This window comes from Octodon degus, unplaced genomic scaffold, assembly GCF_000260255.1.
Source record: "Octodon degus isolate 3935 unplaced genomic scaffold, OctDeg1.0 scaffold00002, whole genome shotgun sequence".
Lineage (NCBI taxonomy): Eukaryota > Metazoa > Chordata > Mammalia > Rodentia > Octodontidae > Octodon > Octodon degus.
The window spans coordinates 27,548,914-27,571,779 of record NW_004524578.1 but is presented as its reverse complement, the minus strand read 5'-3'; the positions used below and the strand labels follow the sequence as shown (position 1 = coordinate 27,571,779).

The 22,866-nt window shown below is 40.1% G+C and overlaps 1 protein-coding gene and 1 pseudogene across 15 annotated transcripts in view; one reads left to right on the top strand and one right to left on the bottom strand.

Moving 5' to 3' along the window:
• Positions 1–22,866, top strand: part of Mga (MGA, MAX dimerization protein) — a 168,699-nt gene that overhangs the window by 74,407 nt on the left and 71,426 nt on the right. The window lies entirely within an intron of this gene.
• On the bottom strand, positions 20,085–20,892 carry LOC105741680 (annotated as a pseudogene).

Here is a 22,866-nt window from a genome sequence, read left to right as displayed (position 1 = left end):
TGTGTGTGTGTGCGTGTGTGTGTGCACATACGTGCGCGCAGATGGTTTTTTAAAAAACAAGGACCCCTCCTGCAAGCAGATGCAGGGACCAGGGGTTTGATCCCCACATCTGCTGTGCCGGCCCTGCCCCCAGGGCGCACTGAGATGGCAATTGAGACTGTGCAGCCCAGTTTCAACCTCTTATCTCGAATGCTGTGCCCCTCCCCCTTCCCCCCATGCTGTGCCTGGCACACTGTGCTGGTGCACATCTAAATCCCAGCACTCAGGAGATTGAGATAGAGATCACTGTGAATTTGAGACCAGCCTGGGGGTTACCAAAAAGCACAAGGCCAGTGCAAACTGCACAGCGAGACTGTCTCAAAAAAAAAAAAAAAAAAAAAAAAAAAAGCAACACAAAACAAAAAAACACTTCAGTGAAATGTATTATGCACATTTTCTTATACTCTTAAAATACAAAGATTAGCCCTCCCCCCCCTTTTTTAATTTTAGGGAAGGGTCTACAGAGTATTCAGGGTCTCACTACTAGATCGGACTCACAGTGATCCGTTTATTGCCTTCTAAGAGCTGGGATTACAGGTGCTTGCCACCACTCCCAGTCTCAATGATTAGTTCTTAGGGCTAGCCAAAGAGCTCAAGTGGATTAAAGTGCCTGCCAGCAGGTGCAGGGGGCCAGGGGTTCAATCCCCGGGCCTGTTGTGCTGGCCCCATCCCTGGGGCACACTGAGATGGGTGGTGTGTGCCTGTAATCGCAGCTCTTGGGAGGCTGTAAACAGGTAGATCACTATGAGTCTGATCTAATAGTGAGACCTTCAACACCCTATAGACCCTTCCCTACAAATACAAAAAAAACCAAAGACAAAAACCAAAGATTAGTTCTTAATATAATTGTTTTGGGCCTGTGAGATAGCTCAGGGGACTAAGCTCTGCTTAGGCAAGCTCAGGGACCAGTTTGATCCCCAGCACCACTTGCTTTTCTGGCCCCACCCTTGGGTGTTGAGCTGGCCACTGAGACTGGCTGAGACAGGAGGATCACTGGTGAGACCCTGTACCAAATATGTGTATTTGTTTGAGTCAGAGAGATGCAGATTAATTGCTATATCATATTCTCAAAAGGTTGTAACCATTTAGTCCCTTTCCCTCGTCTGCACTTAGCAATTTTTGTATCATTTTTGCTTCTTCTTTTTTTTAAAAAAAAATTTATTTATTTATTTATGTGTGTGTGTGTGTGTGTGTGTGTGGCCAGATCAGTCCACCTGGGGGTGGGGCTGACTGGCATGTGGTGCTGGAGGATTGAACCGTGGTCCCTGTGCTTTGCTAAGCTTGTTCTAAGTAGGTGCTTTAGACCACTGAGCCATCTCACCAGCCCCAAAGTTTATTTTTTTTTTTTTTTTTTTTTTTTTTGGTGGAATCAGGGATTGAACTCAGGCCCTTGTGCTTGCCAGGCAAGCGCTTATTCCACTGAGCCATCTCCCCAGCCCACTCATTTTTGCTTCTATTGTGATCCAAAACACCATCTCCACTGTATAACGTTGTGGTGTTCTTTCTTATTAATCCATGCCCTACTTAGCAGACAAATGAACTTTGGATAATGTGAGTCAAATTATGTCAATCTCCTAAATAAATATCCTTCAGTAGCTTTTTAATTGCACTTTAATACTGTTTCCTTATCACTTTGGTGTTATACCTCTTGTACCATACTTCCAAAGTTTGCTATATCTTGTGTGGATGTATTTCCATGTTAGACCCTTTCCTTATCATATTCCCTGTTTTTTATGCCTTAGGTATTCTTCCTTGATTTATTGTCTGTCTCTGTCCTTGTCCTTGTCTTTGTCCCTCCCTCCCCTCTTGTCCCCTTCTCTCCCTCTGTCCAGTTCTCATTATCTGAATTTTTAATCAGTTTGTCTGTTTTTGGTTTTTTTAGAATTCTCATAACATTTATCATTATATGACTCTTTGTTTTACTCATTTGCCCCGTCATTTTCCCATTATAAGGTTTACGAGCATAAATTTTTATTTTATTTGGTAGTGGTTCCTCAATCCAAGAATGATTTTTGAATTTGTATGCTTTACTAAAATCTGAATAGTTATCCATAAAATGAAACTTCGGGAGTAAATTCAAAAAAACTTTTGTTGTTATTTTTTGGGGTAGGGAGTTGCTATGCAGTTGCTATCACTGAACTTCTGTGTAGTCCAGGCTGACCTCAAACTCATGACAGTCCTCCTGCCTCAGCCTTCCAAATGCTGGAAGAAATACCATTTTTTAAAAAAAATTTATTTGTGTGTGTGTGTGTGTGTGTGTGTGTGTGTGTGTGTTGCCAGCTCAGCCCACCAGGGGGTGGGGCAGGCTGGCATGTGGTGCTGGGGGATTGAACCGCGGTCCCTGTGCTTTGCTAAGCTTGTTCTGAGTAGGTGCTTTAGACCACTGAGCCATCTCACCAGCCCAGAAATATCATTTTTGAACATGATTTCATTTAAATACCTTGAGTGTGAATAATACTTTAAGCAATCATTTAATTTAATGTATTTTTGTTTAAGGCTATTAGGCCTTTATATAGTTTTTTTTTTTTTTTGCCTTTATATAGTTTTTAGGGCAAGTATTTTATATTTTTTTCCATAATTTTATTGAGAAACAAATAGCAATGAAACAGTTTCAAACCAAATTGGGAGGACAGTTTCAATAATTAACACATTGCATACATTCTTCCTAGTGGTTAATTGCTGTACAAGATGGGGACTTGAAATCCTTTTTACAAACACCATTAGAACAAATCCCTCTATTCTTTAAGAGGATGTAACTATATATCTATCCTAGGCACTTTGAATACACAGATACAAAGTAGACATTCATCTGTATCCCCTTTTTTTGTTAAGTTCCATCATTTAAGTATTTTATATTTTAGAAATTAGATTTTCTTAGTTTTTTTCATTTTGGAAACAGTCTGTCTATATTCCAGGATGCCTTGATCTTACTATGTAGCCCCAGCTGGCTTCAAAGTCTCCTGAGTGCTGGGATTACTGCTGTGAACCATCAAGCCTGGCCTTGAAGTTAGATCTTCTCAGTCAGCATGCCTGTAATCTCGGCACTCAGGCAGCTAAGGTAGGATTGTTTCTCATTCATAGGCTGGACTAATGTAGGGAACTCAAGACCAACCTGTGCAATGTAACAAGACCCTGCCAAAAAAAGGAAACCAAAAAGTTAGATTTTCTTGTTATCAAGAGCTGGTGGTTTTATAGTGTGCTTGTTCCAGGATTTTTAGTTTCTTTCTGCTGCTTGAGCTTTTTTTTTTTTTTTAATTTATGAGAAAGAATTTTTCTTAGTTTTCTGTGCCTATCATGATCTACTTTTTTCATAATTTTATTGCCACAATTCTTCAATAAGTAGTTTCCACTCATTCTAAATTTTATTTTCCTTTCCCTTTTATCTCCCCCCCTCCATTCTCTCTTCTTCCCCATTTTCCTCCCCTCCCCTTCTCTTCCTTCTTTCCCTTACCTCATCTCCCTGTTCTCATTTTTTCCCTTCTCTCCCCTTGTCCTCTCCTGCCCTCCCTATCTTGTCCTCTCCCCTTCCTCTTCCTCTCTTTTCTTTTTCTCTCTTCTCTGGCCTGGAGCTTGCATTCCTCTGGACCTAGTCTCCTGAGAGTATCTGGGTCTATAGGTGTGTCCCATGTCCCATCACACTTGGCTTTTTTTTTTTTTTTTGTGGAACCAGGGATTGAACTCAGGCCCTTGTGTTTGCCAGGGAAGCGCTTATTCCACTGAGCTATCTCCCTGGCCCCAAGAAGTATTTTTTTGTTTTTGTTTTTGTTTTGTTTTGTTTTTTAGGGAGGAGCAGCACTCAGGATGCCTTCCGGGCAACTCTGGTTTGGCTTGAGGATGAGGGGATTGAACCACAGCATCCTGAGCCTGACTGCTTTGTTTCAGCAGGCACTTAAATACCTGAGCTAATGGGCAGGCCCCCTGGTTTATTTAATTTACTTTTTGTGTTGCCCATTCTTGTTTTTATCACATATTGTTCAAAGCATAGAAATACAGTTGATTTAATTTTTTTTTTTTTTTTTTTTGAGACATGGTCTTGCTATGCATATGCAGTTCAGGTTGGCCTTGAGCTCACTTTTAGCCTAGCTGGTCTTGAACTTCCAACAATCCTCCTGCCTCAGCCTCTACAATTAATTTTTTTTTTTTTCCAGTGGAACTGGGGATTGAACTCAGGCCCTTGTGCTTGCCAGGCAAGCACCTATTCTACTGAGCCATCTCCCCAGCCCCCTACAATTAATTTTTGTGTTAGATTTTTTTTTTTTTTAATACCAGCAAACAAATTCAAGACATTGCACTTGCCAGGCAGGCACTGCCCTTGCCTGTGTGTCAGTTTCTGTATTTAACATCACTGAAATTAACTTAACTGAGTATATGTGAATATGTGAACAGATTTTTCTTTTTTTCTTTTAATGTATTTGGTATAGGGTCTCACTCCGCAGCTTGGACTCATGGTGATCCTCCTGTTTTCAGCCTCCCCAGCACTAGGATTACAGCCATGTGTTACCATGGCTGATCTTATTGGCTGGCTCAATGTACCCGGGGGTGGGGCCAGCTCAGCACAGGGATTGAACCCTGGTCTCTGTGCTTGCCTAAGCAGATGCTTAGTCCCCTGACCTGTCTCAGCCAGGGCTGGCAATGCACTCCAGAGATCAAACCCAGGTCCCTGGGTCAGCCTAAGCAGGTACTTTAACCTGCTAAGCTATCTGGCTGGCCCTAGTGTCCAGATTTTTGTTGGGGTTTCCTTATATAGGGGTGATTGGTTAGATCACTGATCATGTGATTGAGCTTAATCCCTAGTTTTCCTCTCCTAAGGGTTAAGGTGACTGGAATTGCAATCCTCTAATCACAGTGAAGGTCTTTTTAGTGAACAACCTATTTAGAGGCCTACTATGAGTCACATTATTAGCATAAACTCCTGTGGGAGCCAGAGGGCTCAGGAATAAACAAAGACACTTCTATCATTAAAGAATCCCAAATATTTTAGAGCCCTGTGCCAGGAAGCTTGGACAAAGACTAGACATTCTGTATTATACAGTAAGTCCATATGAAAATTAGTACCACTTGCTTTACCTTCCCCTTTTTTTTCCTAGAACTTAGTTTTTCAACTTACGGCTGAGAAATAAAATATTTCTCTCCCTCTCCCTCCCTCTCCTTCCTTCCTTCCCCTTCCTCTCTTTCCCCCCCTTCCTCTTTCCCTCTTTCCTTTCCTCTCATTCCCTCCCTTCCTCCTCCTTTCTCCCCGCTCTCTGTCCATCTCTCCCCATCTCCCCCCATCTCCCCTTCTCCCCTACCCTTTGGTATACTGAGAGCCACACCCAAGACCTTACATATGGTACACTGACAATCATTGAGTTACACCTCTAGCGTGCCTACGATTCTTTTTTTTCTTCTCTGCTCTCTCTCCCTCATCCCTCCCTCCCCCTCTCCCTTCATTCCTGTCCCCTTACTTCTCTTAACCCCACTTCTGTTCTCTTTTCCTATTTGAATACTAGAGGGTGAACCCAGGGTCTTGTGCATGCTAGGTGAGGTCTCTACCACTGAGCTACATCTACAACCTGTTGAACATTTCTTTGGCTATCAGATTTTGAGTCTCAAGAGCTTCTTTATTTTGTTCCGTACATTGTCTTTTCCCAGTAGATTTCTTTTCAATTTAAGCACCTGTTTTGTAGAAGGCATTATGGTATGGATTTTGTGTAGCCTTAATACTTGTACCTTATCTTTATTACAGCAGTTATTTAATTCTAGTGTCCCCTCCATCTCCTGCATTGACATTGAGTGCAGGATCTGTGTTACTTCGGTAATGTTTTGCTCAACAAAATGCTTGTCATTGCTGGGTGCTCAGTCAGTGTTGAAATTTTTAGTTGAACTTAAAAGCTCTCTTAATGTATCAGGGTAAGTTCTATTTTTACATAATATAGGGTTAGTGGACATTTTTTTCTCCTTTTTAAAAATAGTACTAGGAATTGAAGCAGTGCCTTTTGTATTCAGCTACATCTCTACTTTTTTATTTTTGAGAAAAGGACTCATTAATTTGCCCAGGCTGCATTTGAACTTGGATCCTCTTGCCTTGACCTCTCAGGTCACTGAAAATACAAAAGCATACTACTACATCTGACTTGTATTATTTGCTGGTGACAGAAAAATCAAATCCTTTTTTTGTTTTTATGAGAAATGGATCTTTTTAAATTAAGTGATTTTTGGTTCCACCTAATTTATTTAAAAAGAAACTTCTTAGAAGAATGAAATATAGAAATTGCTTGTGAAGTTGTCCCACAAAGATAGTGCATTCGTAATGCATAAAGAATTTTTTTATAGGGCTGGGGAGATGGCTCAGTAGCAAGGCCAGAGTTCAATCCCTGTTTTTTGTTTTTTTTTAAACAGGGTTTCACTGTGCAGTTCAGGGTGCCCTGGAACTCACAGCAATCCTTCTGCCTCAACCTTTTGAGTGCTGAAATTACAGGCTTGTGCCACCACGCCTGGCTGCCATTTTTGATAATATAGAGAAATACACTTAGTGTTTGGATATTAACCTTGCATCTTGTGATCTGGCCAGGGAGATAGCTCAATAGAATAAACACTTGCCTGGCAAGCGCAAGGGCCTGAGTTCAATCCCCACTGGAAAAAAAAAAACCAAAAATAAAAAACAATCACCTATTAAAAGTAGTTGGTTGGAATGCAGGTTATTTTTGTGTATTATCTGGCTTGTATGCTACAGTGGAAAAGTCAAGAAGTTACAATACAGTGCTGTATCAATTTCAAATCTTAGCAATTTTACTATTTAGCCTTCACAGGAAAAAGATTTTATCAACCCTGAGTTGATTTTAGGTGCTTTTCTTAATATATATAGTCAGCCAAAAAAAGTATGTGTACTTTATGGCTCCCAATAAATTGACTGCTTTGCTCACATGCACATTAGGATTTTCATGATGCCTCAATAAAGTTAGTATTAATATAGTTCTATAAGTTTTTCTTTTCCTGAAGCATGTATATACATTTTTGGACAGACTGTGTGTATTTAAAACTACATTAGACTGTGAGCATTACTTTAGAGGTGTTCTATGAATTTTAACATGTTGATGTTTGCTATTTATTAGTTTGATTCCATTGTAAATGAACATAATGACTTAAAAAATTGGAAATTATTAAGTTTGCTTTATTGGCTAAAACCTACTTTGTTTTCATTCATTATATTTCATGTATACTAGAAAGAATGTATTATACATATTCTGGATTCAGTGTTCTCAGTTACTTTTCTCTCATTGCTGCAACGAAACACCTGATACCCAAATTAAGGAAGGAAAGGTTTATTTAGCTAACAGTTAGTGGAAGTTTCAGTCCATACCAAGCTGGCTTCAAGGCAGAGTGGCACATGGCAGAAGGCAACAGTTTGTGGTGGTTGAGAACAGCAAAACAGCCAGAGCAAAAGGGAGGAGCAGAGACAGAGGAGCAGTGCTGAGCAAGCCTCTCTCCCTTCCTTATATTGCATTATAGGCCCTCTGTGGGTGTAGCACTCAACACTCATAATCCCACTCATAATCATGAATTGGTGCCAAACTCTAGAAGTTTGCTCCGATGATTGCATGAGGCTTTGGAGGGACAACTAGACACAAACCGTAACACAGTGTTCTATAAAGGCTCAGTTCATCTAGTTATTAATTTTTGTTTATATGTATAATTATGCAGGTTGATCTTATCAGTTACTCAGATGGGTTAAACTACTATATCCATTGTTACAAATTTTTCTCTGTTTAGTACTGTAATTTTTCTTCTTGGAATGGGTTCTTATAGTAGAATTTGGCTGTAATTCCAGCTGTTGGGGAGGTTGAGATAGTAGCATTGCAAGTGTAGGCCCAGCCTAGGCAATTCAGTGCCTTAGTGACACTGTCTCTAAATAGACCCTTGCCTGGTATGTGTGAACTCCAGGGCTCAGTTCCTAATACTGGGGAGAGGAAGGGAGTCTTGCTGTGTTGCCCAGGCTGCTCTCTTGGTTTTGTGAGGCAGAGTCTGTCTGTAATTCAGACTGGCCTTCAATTCACTATGTAACCCAGGCTGGCCTCAGCCTCCGCAGTGCTAGGATTACAGGCATGTTCCACCATGTCTTTTAACTCACTGGCTCAGGTGATAATCTTACTCTATCTTTATATTATTGTTCTTGGGACTACAGGTGTGTGCCATTGTGCTTGGCTAGTACTATCAATTTTGGGTTCTGGGCCTGGGAGATAGCTCAGCAGCATAAGTGCCTGCCTGCCAAGCTCAAGGTCCTGAGTTCGATTGCCAGTACTGCCCAAAAAAAATGGGTTCAAGTATTTTGAAACTGTATGTTAAGTTCATATAGCTTTAGGAGTCTTCTGTCTTGCTGATGAGCTAGCCCATAAAATTTTATAGTGTCCTTGTTTATCTCTGATAATATTCCTTATTTTAAGAAATTTTAATTTCTCTGATATTAAGCAATGTTGGCTTTCTTCTGATTAGTTTTCTTTTCTTTTTTCTTTCGCAGAACCAGGGATTGAACTCAGGCCCTTGTGCTTGCCGGGGAAGCACTTATTCTAATGAGCTATCTCCCTGGCCCCCTGATAAGTTTTCTGTGGTTTATCTTTCTTTCTCTTTTTATGCTCAGTGACCTTGCATTTAAATAACTTTTTTTGTTATTTTATTAGTACATGTTTGTTACATTACATAATGATTACTTTTATTGTGAGGGGTTGGTACATGTAAATAACACATCTCAGTTCTTTTTTTTTTCCTCCTTCCCTGCCATCCCTGTTTAAATTTTTTTTTTTGCCAGCATCAAATTTATGTTTTTATCAAGTATTTATCATCAATACAGATTAACAGTGAGACCTACAGGCCAAAAAAAGCATATAAAACACGTAAAATAGACTGTATACTCTTAGATATGTTGGCCATGCTAGATTACAATAACCTTTTTCTATTATCTTTTTTTTTAACATTTATTTATTGTGTGTGTGTGGCCAGCTCAGCCCACCAGGGGGCGGGGCTGGCTGGCATGTGGTGCTGGGGGATTGAACCACGGTCCCTGTGCTTTGCTAAGCTTGTTCTAAATAGGTGCTGTAGACCACTGAGCCATCTCTCCAGCCCTCTATTATCTTTTACTTTGCATTTTATTTAAGCTTGCTTGTCTGATTTACTTAGTATTATGGTCTCAAGGTGCCACCATTCTTCCTATAAATGATTCATGTTTATCCTTTTATATGACAGAGATAATACTCCATTGTGTATAAATACCAGTTTCTTTATTCATCTGTGGATGGACATATAGGCTACTTCTAAAATTTAGCTATTACAACTTTGCTACTCTGAACATGGACATTTATGTGTCTTTGTACTATTATTGGAAGATCTTTTGGGGAAGATCTCATGAAGGGTAATAGCTGGGTCCGTTGGAATTTTTAGTTTTAGTTTTTGATTAGTCTGCATTTTAGCTTTTTGATTCCTTTTGAGGAATCTCCATACTGATTTCCATAGTAGTTGTGCCAGTTTAACACTCCTACCACAAATGAAGAAAGATTCTTTTTCTGCCCACAGCTTCTCCACCTTTTCTTCTCTCTCTCTCTCTCTTTTTTTGCAGTACCAGGGATTGAACTCAGTACCTGCACTTGCCAGGCAAGTGCTTATTCTACTGAGCTCTTTCCCCTGGGCGTGTTGCCTATTTATACATTTCATCTGAGAAGTATCTTCATTGCAGATGCCCATTTTTTAATTGGAGCTTTAAATTTGGGGGAGGGGGCCTGGCCCTAGCTCAGTCCTTTAAGTGGCTGCTTCCACAAAGCTGTCAGCCTCAGGTTCCTGGAGTTCGAACCTCACAACTCTCCCGCTGGCCAAAAGTGCCCTGAAGGCATTCGAGGAACAACAACAACAACAGAAAATAACCTTAGGGGGCTGGTGAGATGGCTCAGTGGTCTAAAGCACCTACTTAGAACAAGCTTTTAACAAAGCACAGGGACCGCGGTTCGATCCCCCAGCACCACATGCCAGCCAGCCCGCCCCCTGGTGGCCTGAGCTGGCCACACACGCACACACACACACACACATTAAAGAATAAATAAATAAATAAATAAAAAATAAATTTGGGGAGATGTCTTAATTTCTTTTTCTTTTTTTTTAGTTTTTTGTGTATTGTAGGTGTTAGTACTTTGAGGTGTAGCTGGCGGGAGTAACCTGTTTTGTAGGTTGTTTCTTCACTCTGATGGTTCCTTTGTGCTGCAGATTTTTAATTTGGTGTGATTCCATTTTCTGATTCTTCTTGGTATTATTTTTCATGCAACTGGATTCTACTCAGAATGGCTTTTCCTGTGCCTTTGTATTCAAGATGTTTTGCCTGTTTTATCTTCTAGCACTTTGTTCCTGATTTAATATTGGAATCTTTGATCCATTTTTATTGTACTTATTGCATGGTGAGAGATGTGAAGAGATGGGTCTAGGTTCAGTCTTCATCATATGGATAGGTAGTTTTCCCAGCACCATTTTAGTTGAGAGAGAGAGAGAGAGAGAGAGAGAGAGACAGAGAGACAGACAGACAGACAGACAGACAGACAGAGACACAGACACACAGACACACAGACACACACAGACAGACAGACAGTATTTTTCCTGCAGCAAATTTTTTTGGCCCTTTTATAGCCTCTTCTGTTTCATTGATGTATAAGTTTTTTTTTGGGGGGGCATACCATGCTGTCTTTATCACTGTAGTTTTGTAGCATAACTTGGAAGTCCAGGATTGTGATGCCCCTTGCTGTGCTCTTGTGCAGAATTGATCCTGCTATTCTTCTGATTCCATATGAATTTTAAGATTGTCTTTTCTAGTTGTATAAGGAATACTTTTGGCATTTGATTAGGATTGTGTTAAGTCTATATAACAGTTTTGGAAGCGTGGCAGTTTGTATTTGCTTCTGCTTGGGCTTATTCATGCTGGGAACATCTTTCCATTTTCTGATGTCCTATTTGATCTTTTTTAGAGTACTGTAGTTGTCATTGTAGAGGTCTTTCATTTCTATTTTAATTCCTAAGTATATTATTTTTCTTGGTGGTCTTGTGAAAGATTATTTCTCTAACATCTCTGTGAATTTTATTATTGGTGTATAGGAACGCTGTTTTTCAGTGATTTTTGTATCCTGCTGTGTTAATAAATTATATAATTCTGGTATTTTTGGTGAAATTTTTGATGTCTTCTATGTGGAGGGTCATGTTAGCTGCAAATAATACTTTAACATCTACCTTTCCTACCCATATCACTTTTCTTTGATTGTATAATTGCTGTGGCTAATGTTTTGAGAACTATATTGAACAGGAGTGGTGGTAGCATACATACTTGTAACAGTGTATGTCAGAGGAAAAGTTTTCAGTTTCTCTTTATATTTAGTATGATATTTGCCATTCATTTGTCATAGAAACCTTGGCATGTGTGTGTAATTTATTTATTTATTTTAGACAGGGTCTTTTTATATTGTTCAGGCTGGCCTTCATCTCTTTGTAGCTCAAAGGTTGGTCTCGTAACAATTTTTCTGCCTCAGCCTCTGAAGTGGTAAGATTATAGGCATGTGTCACCATGACTAGTAAGACAAAGATCTTTTTTTGTGGGGGAGGCTGGTGTGGCATGTGGTGCTGGGGATCAAATTGCAGTCCCTGTGCTTCCCTATGCAGGCACTTTAGACCACTGAGCTTATCTTGCCAGCCCAAAGATCTTTATATATATTTTCTTCAGGGTTTATAACATGAATGGATGTTGGATTTTGTTATATACTTTTTCTGCATCTATTGAGATGACCATGTGATTTTTGTCCTTGCTTCTTTTTATGTAATGTATTACATTTATTGATTTGTGTATGTTGAACTATCCCTGCCTGCCTGCCTGGAATGAATTCCACTTGTTCATGATGTATGATCTTTTTGATGATTTGCCTGCTGTATTTGATTTGCTGATATCTTATTGAGATCTTTTGTATCATTGTTCACTAAAGAGACCTGTAGTTCTGTTTTTGTCTGGATCCTTTTCTGGTGTTGAAGTCGAAGTAATGATTTCTTCTAGGAATGACTGTAGTAGTACTGCTTCTTTTTCATTTTCATTAAAGTGTTTGAGGCGTGTTGGCATTAGATCTTTTCTAATTGGTCTGGTAGAAATTGAATCTCTTTGACACCTAGACTTTGCTTGATTTGGCTTGGCTTGGCTTCCTTTGTTTTGGTTTTGGTTTCTTTCTTTTTTTCTCCCCATAATTTTATTGATAAACAAATAGCAATGAGACAGTTTCAAATCAAATTGGTAGGACAGTTTCAATAACACATTGCATACATTCTTCCTAGTTGGTTTCTTTTGTTTGAGACCATGTCCAGTCTTGGTCTTCTTTTATTTTTATTTATTTATTTATTTTTGCGGAACCGGGGATTGAACTCAGGCCCCTGCGCTTGCCAGGGAAGTGCTTATTCCATTGAGCCATCTCCCTGGCCCTTCGTCTTCTTTTAGTCGGTAGTTTATTTGGTTTTATTTATTTATTTATTTTTACTTCAGACTCATTGATGATCAGATTATTCAGAATTTTTGCATCTTGGTTTAGCTTTGGTAGTTGATATGTATATAGGAATTTTTCCATCTTATTAGAGTATAGGTTCTCAAAGTTGTTAACCAATGATCTTCTGGATTTCAGCAGAATCTAGTGTGAATTTTGCCTTTTTTTATCTCTAATTGCATGAATTTGGATCTTTTCTTTACTTATTTGGTAGATTGACTAAGGTTTTGTCTGTTTTGTTCATTCTTTCAAAGAACCAACTCTTAGATTCATTGCTGTTGCTGCTTCTCCTCCTTTTTAGTTTGTTTCTTTAATAAGCTAGATGTGGTAGCACATGGTTGTTATCCTAGCACTCTGGAAACTGAGACTGGAGGATAGCAGTTTGAGGCCAGCCTGGGCTACATAGACCCTATCTGAACCCCTCCCCCCAAAAATACCCCCCTTAATTAATTTCATTAATTTTTTGCTTTGATCTTTATAATTTCATTATTTCACACTAGTTTTTAGTTTGGATTATTGTTTTTCTAGGACTTTGAGGGGCATTATTTATTAGGTTACAGATTTGAGGTCTGATGTAGAAATTCACAGCCACAAACTTTCTTCTTAGAACGTCCCATAGGTTCCATTATGTTTTATTGACATTGTTTGATTATAGGAAATAATTTTTTATTAATCTCATCTGTGATTCATTCATTATTCAAGGGAATATTGTTTAATTTCTGTGGTTTCTTTGCTGTTGATTTCTTACTAGGTGGTCATGAATTTCTTGAGGCTATCCTTAGGGAAATACCTTACTTCTTTATAATAGTTTTACATCTTTTTTTGGAACCGGGGATTGAACTCAGGTCCTTGTGCTTGCCAGGGAAGTGCTTATTCCACTGAGCCAACTCCCCAGCCCTCTTTATAAGTTTTGAAGGATAGTTTTGCAGGCTGTATGAGTCAACATTGGAAGTTGGAAGTTGTTATCTTTTAGGACTTGAAACATTTCACTCCAAGTGCTTCTTCCCCTTACGTGTTTTGTAATTCACATCGGTTTACTTTTATGTGGTTGCCTTTCTAACAGCTTTTAAGATTTTGTTTCCGTGGTGAACTTCTGGTACTGAGAGTGTTTTGCAGCATGGAGAGATGTTCTTTGTCTGTCTGTCTGCTTTGATTTTTGAGACAGGGTCTCACTTTGTAGGCTAGCCTGGCCTTCAACACTGTGATACTGCTGGCTCAGCCTCAGGCTTGGGATTATAGGCATGAACTATCAAGCCTAGCTACATGGAGAGGTTTTCTTATGGCAGTTTGGGATTCTATATGCCTCATTTATCTGTATGCTTATTTCCTTCCCTATAGGGAGTTTTCTGCTATTATTCCTGTGAGTGGCATATTTTTATGCCATTTATGTTGCTTTCTGATTTATTTCCTTTATTCATTACTCTGAGATTACTCTTGTGTCATTTATCATTTGTTGAATCTGTTTTTCATGTTCTCTTGTTGCTTTCAAGGTCTTTGAGTAGGTCTTTGAAGTCATCATTGACTCTAGTTCTAAAATTCTGTTTTCACATTTGTTGCTTTTAGCTGCTCATATTTCAGTACAATTTTCAATCTTCTGGATTTCTCATTGAAAGTTTTTCATGAATTCATTCTTTTTTATGCTGATCATGTTTCTTATTTTGTTTAGCTCAGCTTCCTTTTATTATTGTCTTTTAAAAACTCCTGGTTGTTACCTATTTATTTATATCTTTTCTGATCCCACTGAGTACCTCTTTGATTTGTTGTAATTGCCTCTGTTATCCTTTTGAGTAATTCAGATGTATTTTATGCTGTTCTGTTCCTTTGGTACCTAGTGGATTGGCTTTGGGAGAGTTGGGAGTTTGGAAAGTATTTTGTTGCCTTGTCTTATGTTTTTGTTTGGTTTTGTCCTGAGGCTTGTAGGGGTTTATAAAGACTGTTGGTAATTTAGAGGTCTGTTTAGTGAGTTTTCAGTGCTGTGCTTTGGCTGTGGCTAAGCATTGTGCTTTGCTTCCGGCCTAAGATCTGACCACCTTGTTAATTTGGGAGGGGAGGATGTAGTGTAATTTGCCTAACATCACAGTTCTCTGGGAATGTACCCTAGTATTGTTAATGCCACAACAGTAATCTGAGTATTGGTTTACAGAGAAGGAACAATTAATGCAACCCTGGTAATATCAAGCAAATAAGCTACAGAATTCTCATGCAAGACAAACTGGATATTAACATACCCTAAGAATCGATTATGTACCATCCTTGACCCTAGAGAAGAAATCCACAGTTGTGGTATAAACATTAAAATGACCCAGGTGTTGATTTAAAGCTGATACATACTTGACATGGCAGCTGTATCTCTGCTGTTAGAAAACAATTCAGTAATTTAATAGAATTAACTGTAGAAAGATTTATGAAGCTTTATAGTTATAATATTAAAAAGTTTGGAAGCAGGGCTGCAAGAGGAAAAATTTGAAGCCATAAAAACTATATGATTTGAGGAGAGAGAAGTAATACAAAGAATCTTACAGGGAAGTAGAAAGATGCTTATAAAATTAGGTGAGTGTAAGAAAAAACTGATGAGAAATAGATGAAAGAGAAAAAGTTACATAGAAGTAAAAATAAAAGATGAAAAATTAAAAGGTAGAAAAATTAAAAGGGAGAAGAGCATGGGCCTGGCAGATGCAAGGTCATGAGTTCGATCCTTGAAATCAAAAATAGGTAAGCAAAGAAGATGCACAAAGGAAAATTCCCTAAGCTCTCATAAGCTGAAAGTAAGAAGGGGTTGGGGGGAGAAACCAAACAAAAACACACACACTGAGTAAAACAAAAAATTTTTCTCTATAATTTTGAAGTTTGGGTTTTCCAGCAGGTTTTGCAGTTTTGGGGCAGTGGCCAAGTCAGGACATGTCCCTGTGTATGCCAGTAGATAAAGAAGGCAGTTAGAGGGCAGAGTTTAGCTGGATGCAGGCACCAGCAGGCAGTAAGTTAGCGTGAGGGCATCAGTGCAGTAACTTTGAAATCTGAAGCAGCAGCTGAGCCTGGCCTCTGGCTGTGTGGTTAGGGCCTGTCTTGACTCAACCTCCCAGCCTCCCAACTTGAGTGCAGGTCCCTGACCAAGACTGTTGTGACTGTCTTCACCCAATTACTGTGGGAACATGACACCGGGAGCCCTGGAGTGAAGCCATCCTGTAGTGGTCCTGAGTTCTAGGTTCAAATGATCAACCCTTTGCTGAAATGGTGTCCAACCAAGTACTCTCTACAGATATATCTCTCGGACAGTAGTCACTCACCATTTATTGCCCACCATAGGACTTGTGAGAGCAGAGTGTTGGTGTTCTTTCTGCTGCTCATAGAACCTGTCAATCTGTTCTGCCACTTTGTTTCTTCTTGAAGACTTTTGAAGTCCTCAGCTTTTACTTTGTAGATTTTTTTTTTTTTTTTTTAAACAGTACCGGGGATTGAACTCAGGACCCTTTGCTTGCCAGGCAGACACTTATTCTACTGAGTTATCTCCCCGGCCCCTCACTTTGTAAATTTGGTCTCTCCTTCTTGTAAATCAAGAGCCATGAGCCAGGGAGAAAAATGCATGCTGCCTGTTCCTTTTGCACATTGTGCTCAGCGTCTTCAGTTTTTCTGTGAGTTTAGATTTTCATGTTAGATCTTTCATTGTTCCTGGGAATCTACTTTTCTCTGGTTTTTCTTCCCCAAGTTGTTACTTTCCAGTGTGTAGATTCTAATTTCAAAGAGGCTCACTTGTTGCTTACCACTGTGTCATTTTACTGGAAGACAGTGTCTCTTCTTTTATCTAAGTCTGTCTGTCTCTTTGTCCCTTTTATTTTCTATGTAGTTCAAGCTGGCCTTGAACTCACTTTGTAACCCAGGTTGGCCTTGAATTTGAAGTGCCTAAGCCTCCTGAAGGCTGGGATTACAGGCACTTACCATCATTCCTGGCTTCTTCTTTCTTCTTCTTTTTTAAAAGACAGGAACTGTGTATTTCAGGCTGGCCTTGAATTTACTGTGTTGGCCAGGCTGGCCTCAAAATCACAACATTCTTCCTTCCTCACCCTCCTAACTGCAAGGATTATAGGCACCCTGTGTGGTTTAAACTATGACTATCTTTTATTTGAGACAAGATTTTGCTATGTAGCCCCAGCTGGTCCCAAACTCATGGTGAGTCTTCTGCCTCAGCTTCCCCATTACAGGGATTACAGGCATGTGCCATCATGCCTGGCAGCTGTGACTCTTAAATAGCATACATGGAGACTTTTTTTTTTTTTTTGTTGCAGAACCGGGGATTGAACTCAGACCTTTGCGCTTGCCAGGGAAGCGCTTATTCCACTGAGCCATCTCCCCGGCCCCTGAGACTTGGTTTTTAAACTATTTTATTCATTTACATTTAATTTATTGTGGATTTGGCTGAATTCTGAGAATGCCATCAGGTATTTATTTTTTTTTTGTCCTTTTTTAAAAAAGTGGTTGTTTTAGTATACTTAGTCCTTCATCAGATAGTTTTCATATGTTGATTGGCTTAAGAATCAGAGACTCTTAAAGTCCTGGAGGCTGGAAGGTCCAAGAAATGGTTCTGGCAAGGTTTGCTTTCTGCCTTCTCACTGTGTTAGCACATAGTGGGGTTAGGGTGGGTCTTTCAGAGCCATAGTCTTTATTTATATTAATGTCCTACCTTATTGTCTCATTTTACCTTGGTCACTTCCTAAAGATCCTGTTTTTACATTACAGGTTAGGACTTAAGCACATGCTGCAGGGAGGGCAAAATTCAGTGAATAGCAGTGAGATTTACAGAGAAATTACAATAGTATACAATGTCCTTAATTTATAAAGAACAATATGAATAATAAGTAGCTGGTGTACTTACACAGTATAAGGTGCAGATCTTCACATTTTGTTTTATTTGCATTAACCAGGTAATAATTGTGTATAGAAATGTTAGACAGCTGACCATGATGACATAAGCCTGTCATTCCAGCAACCTGGGAGGCTAAAGCAGGATATTACAAGATCAGGCCCAAAATTAAAAAACACAAAAAAGTAGAGCTCTGGAGTAGTACAGTGTTACAAACCTTGGGTTCAGTCCTCAGTAGTGATACCCCCCCCAAAGAAAGGTGAAGTAATTCCTGTGCATAAAATCTGTGTGCCCCTTCAACAATATGTAGTTCGATGATTTTAGCATATTCACACAGTTGTACTACCATTACATTGTTACCTTGGTTTACGAATGCTTTTGTTTCTTGGGTTTTTTTTTGGAACCAGGAATTGAACTCAGGCCCTTGTGCTTGCCAGGGAAGCGCTTAGTCCTCTGAGCCATCTCCCCGGCCCCCTACGAATGCTTTTGTTTGTGAACAGTTTGGTTTGAAAACAAGTGTATGGCCACTTTTTTTTTTTTTTTTTGTAAACTCTACATCTGGTGACGAACATGACCATAACCACCTTTCCTGTGTGAACATGAACAAAGCCATTTTTTCTAGAATCATGGAATGAATTAAGTTAATGAACCGAGGTACCACTGTACTACAATAAATTTTAAGAACATTTTATCAGCCCAGACAAGAAACTTCTTGTCCTTGGTCCTTGTTTTCTCTCAGCTATTTTTACCCATCTGTCTCTGTAGTTTCAGCTGTTCTCTACATTTCTTATAAATGGAATCATGATAGATAACATTTTGTGCCTGGCTTTTGTTTTTTACTTAGTGTATAATGTTTTCAAGGTTCACTCATGTTGTAGAGTACTCTGTACTACATTCTTTTTTATTGTCAAAAAAGTACTATACAGGTCTTGCCATATTTTAGTAATTCATCAGTTGTTGAACATTAAAGTTGTTTCTACTTTTTGGCTACTGTGAATAATGTTGCTGTGAACATTTGAGATCAAAAATTTGTGTGGGAGGGCCAGCTAGACAGCTCAGCAGACTAAAGTGCCTGCTTGGGCAGAGTGAAGTGGCCAGGTTCAATCCCCTGCATGTCATGCTGGCCCAATGCCCGGGGCACACTGAGAGGATAATTGAGACTGGACATGGAGGCACGTGCGCCTGTAATTCCAGCACTTGGGAGGCTGAAAAACTGGAGGATCACTGCAAGTCTGATCTACGTAGCGAGACCCTGTAGACCCTGTCCTAAATACATTAAAAAAAAAAAAAAAAAATTGTGTGGACATTTGTGTTGAAAAGACTACTTTTGAATTCTGTTGGTACTCTGTGACAATTGTCAATCAGTTGATATAAATAGGGATATTTATTTTTAATTTGCAATTATATTCAGTTGATTTCTATATCTAGGCATATTACTGTATAGTCTTGATTCCTGTAACTTTGCAATGAGTTTTCAAATCCTTGAGTTCTTGGAGAGCATTATTTCTCATTTTCAAAATTTGTTTTGGCTTTTTGGCTGTTCCCTTGTATTTTCAATATGAAATTTAGGGTCAGGCTGGTGTGGGGTACAGGCCTGTAATCCTAGCACTCCAGAAGGCTGAGTAGGAGGATCATTGTGAGTCTGAGACTAGCCTAGGCTACAAAGTGAGCTCAAGGCCAGCCTGAGCTGCGTAGCAAGACTCTGTCTTAAAAAGACAACAACAAAATTTTTGGGTCACCATGTCAATTTGTGGAATACATAGAAGTAAGATTTTGGTTAGGATTGAATTGAGTCTATAGATTAGGGATAATTGCAGTTTTTGCAGTATTAAGTGTTCTTGTCTGTGAGTGTGGTTCATTATCCATTTATCTAGGTTATTTTTGTTTAAAACATCTATAGTGTTTTGAGGCATTTATGTGGCTGAGCTATATCCTTGGCCCCTGTATACAGTCTTATACTTGGTTAAATTTATTCCTGAATGTATTATTCTTGTTGATGATGTAATGCATGGAATTGTTCACTCATTTCCTTTATTGCCATTGATTACTAAGGCTAACCTTGAAGTTCTGAGCCTTCAGCCGTACCTTATCCCCAAGCTGGGAAACCAGTGTGTGCCACCTGCCTGACCTTTAAAACTATTGGCCTTGGATTCTCCAATCTTTCCAGATTTATTTATTCTAATAGTGTTCTAATGGATTCTTCAGCAATTTACATATATGAGATTATGTCTTCTGTAACTAGATATCATTTTGCTTCTCTTTAACCTGGGTGCCTTTTCTTACCTACTCCTGATAGAAATTCTAATACAGCTTAATTAGTCTTGTTTTTAATCTTAGGAGGTAGGCAATCTGAGTTCTCTCAGGCTCTCTGAAAGTGTGTTCAGTTGCTTTTCTTACCTCTCCCTCTACTCTCCTACTTTCCTTCCTTCCTCAGAATTGGGGATTGAACCCACTATATTCTCCCTCTAAGATACATCTCCATCCCTTTTTAAAAATTTTGAGATGTTATTACTCAATTGCCCACTGATCTTGAACTTTGTATTCTCCTGCCTTAGTTTCCCAAATAGCTGGATTGAAGGCTGGCAGCACCATACCAGCATCTTTAGTTTTTTTTTTTTAACACTGGATTAAGGACAATTTATTGTTTTTATGTACAGAAAATTCAAAGTACGCTTAGCCCAGTTTAGTGGCAAGCTCTTTAGCCTTCGCTTTCTCCAGCTTGGCAATACGAGCCACAGATTTTGGACCCAGAACGTTGCCTCCCCAGTGACGGCGGATCTCATCGTATCTGTCATTGTAGTTGGTTCTGATGGCCTCCACCAGCTTAGCCAGAGCGCCCTTGTCCTCCGAGTTAACTTGTGTGAAGGCGACAGTGGTACAGGTCTTCCTGTGGACCAGACGCCCCAGCCTGGCCTTCCCCTTGATGATGCAGTAAGGGACCCCCATCTTGCGACACAGGGCAGGCAGGAACATGACCAGCTCGATGGGGTCCACGTCATGTGCAATCACCATGAGCTGAGCCTTCTTGTTCTCAACCAGAGTGGTGACGGTGTTGACACCTGCTCTGAGGACCGGTGGCCTCTTAGTGGGGACATCCCCTTTGCCAGCAGCTTTCTTCTCTGCCCGGGCCAACAGCCTCTGCTTCTTCTCTTGCTTGGTCTCTGGTCTGTACTTGTGGGCGAGCTTAAGCAGCTGGGTAGCTGTTTGGCGGTCCAAGGCCTGGGTGAACTGGTTAATCACAGGGGGCACCTTTAGCCGTTTGAACAGGATGGCCCTCTGTTGCTGCAGGCAGATGTAGCGGGGCCATTTGACAAAGCGGGTGAGGTCTCTCTTGGGCTGGATGTCCTGTCCAATGCCAAAATTCTTTGGCCTCTTCTTGAACAGGGGATTTACCACCTTCTTGGCCTCCTGCTTCTTCACGACAGCAGGGGCCGGGGCCACCTTCTTGCCCTTGGCCTTCTTCCGTTTCGGCATCTCGGCCGGCTGACAGAAAGACCATCTTCAGTTTTAATGTTTGTTTTTGGTAGGAACAGACTATTATTTTTGATTCTTTTGTCCTTTATTTTTTTAAATTTTATTTGTGTGTGTGTGTGTTGCCAGCTCAGCCCACCAGAGGGCGGGTATGGCTGGCATGTGGTGCTGGGGGATTGAACCGTGGTCTCTGTGCTTTGCTAAGCTTGTTGTAAGTAGATGCTTTAGACCACTGAGCCATCTCACCAGCCCTCTTTTGTCCTTTAAATATTTTATTATGGTTAAACTTCATTGTCATCCAATTTAACATAGTTCCATTTATTTTGGTGTGTTACTGATGATTGAACCCAGGATCTTTGGTCTAACCTACATTCCCAGCCCTGTTTTGCCCGTTTTTGGTTTGTATTTTGTGCAGGGTCTCACTATGCAGCTCACACTCATAGTTATCCTCCTGTTTTTCAGGATCCCAAGGGCTGGGATTACAGGTGTGTCACCATGACTGAACATGGTCCTGGCCCCGGAGCGGGATGGCACTGGCACAGCATGTGGTGCCAGGGATCAAACCCTGGCCCTTGCACTTTGCCTAAGCAGGAGCTTACTCTGCTGAGCTATCTCCCTGGCCCTCCATGCCTGGATTAACACAGTATAGAGTTAGTATAAGGAGTGTATTCTCAGTGTTATTTCAGTAGAGCATTGTGGTTTTATTTTGTATGACAGGTTTTACCCTTTGATATTGTGTTATGTTTTGTTTTTTTGTCGGTACCGGGGATTGAGCTCAGGACCTTGCGCTTGCCAGGCACGTGCTTATTCTACTGAGCTATCTCCCTGACACTTTCTCTTTGATATTTAATTTTCAGTATCTTGACCTTGATGTACTTAAGTATGACTAGATTTTAATTTTACTTATTTGTTTTTTTGGAGAAAGGGCCTGTCTATATAATCTAGGCTGGTCTTTGATTTACTGTGTAGCCCCGGCTAGTCTTAAACTCATGATGATCCTCCTGTCTCAGCCTTCTAAGTGCTGGATTACTAACATGTGCCACCATTCCTGGACTTGTTTTGTTTTTTTGAGACAGGGCCTTTGTAGTCTAGGCTGGCCTTGAATTGAAAATCCTCCTATGTCAGCCTCCTTACTGCTGAGATTATAGCCATGTGCCACAGTGACTCTTTTGTCCCTATTGTTTGCTGAGCTTCTTGGATCTGTGGGTTAGAAATCTTTCTTTTGCTTTTTGAAGATTTTTATTTGCCAAGGGACTGTTTCTCTGCTTGCTATCATTTGGGAAATGATACTTTCTGTCAGTTGGGAAATGCAGCTTCTAGTATGTTATACTATAAATCTCCATCCCTTTTTTACCCTTTCTCTTTAGTGTAGTCTAGGTGACTTATCACTTCAGTAAATTTCAGTGTACGTTTGGCTTCAGCTATGTTAGGGGATGTTAAGGGCTCTTTTTGTCAGACTTTGGGACCTAAACACGAATAGAAAACAGATTTTGTGTTTTCAGACCAATCATTCTGCATCACTGCTACTTATTCCGCTAAAGGCTTCTGGAGCATGATTGGATAGTAGTAGGGACTAGTTTTATTTTTGAGCTCTTCCTTATTCTAGTCTGCCCTAACTCAGTTATTAAAAGTTCTACTGGGCCAGGCCAGGCTTGATAGTGCACATGTAATTTTAGTATTTTGGAGGCCTAAGGAGGCTTGCAAGTTTGAGGCCAGCCTGGACAATTGAGTGAGACCCTTTCCCAGAAAGGAAAAAGGCTGAACCTGTTGCTCAGAGCTTACAAAGCTCAATTAGGGATGAGGTAGGGAACTTGGGGTTTTGGGCTGGTTTCTAGGTATTCCAAAGAAAAGCTTTTTTTCTGGGCTGGAGAGATGGCTCAGTGGTCTAAGGCACCTACTTAGAGCAAGCTTGGCAAGGCATCAGGGACCGCGGTTCAATCCCCCAGCACCACATGCCAGCCAGCCCCGCCCCCTGGTGGGCTG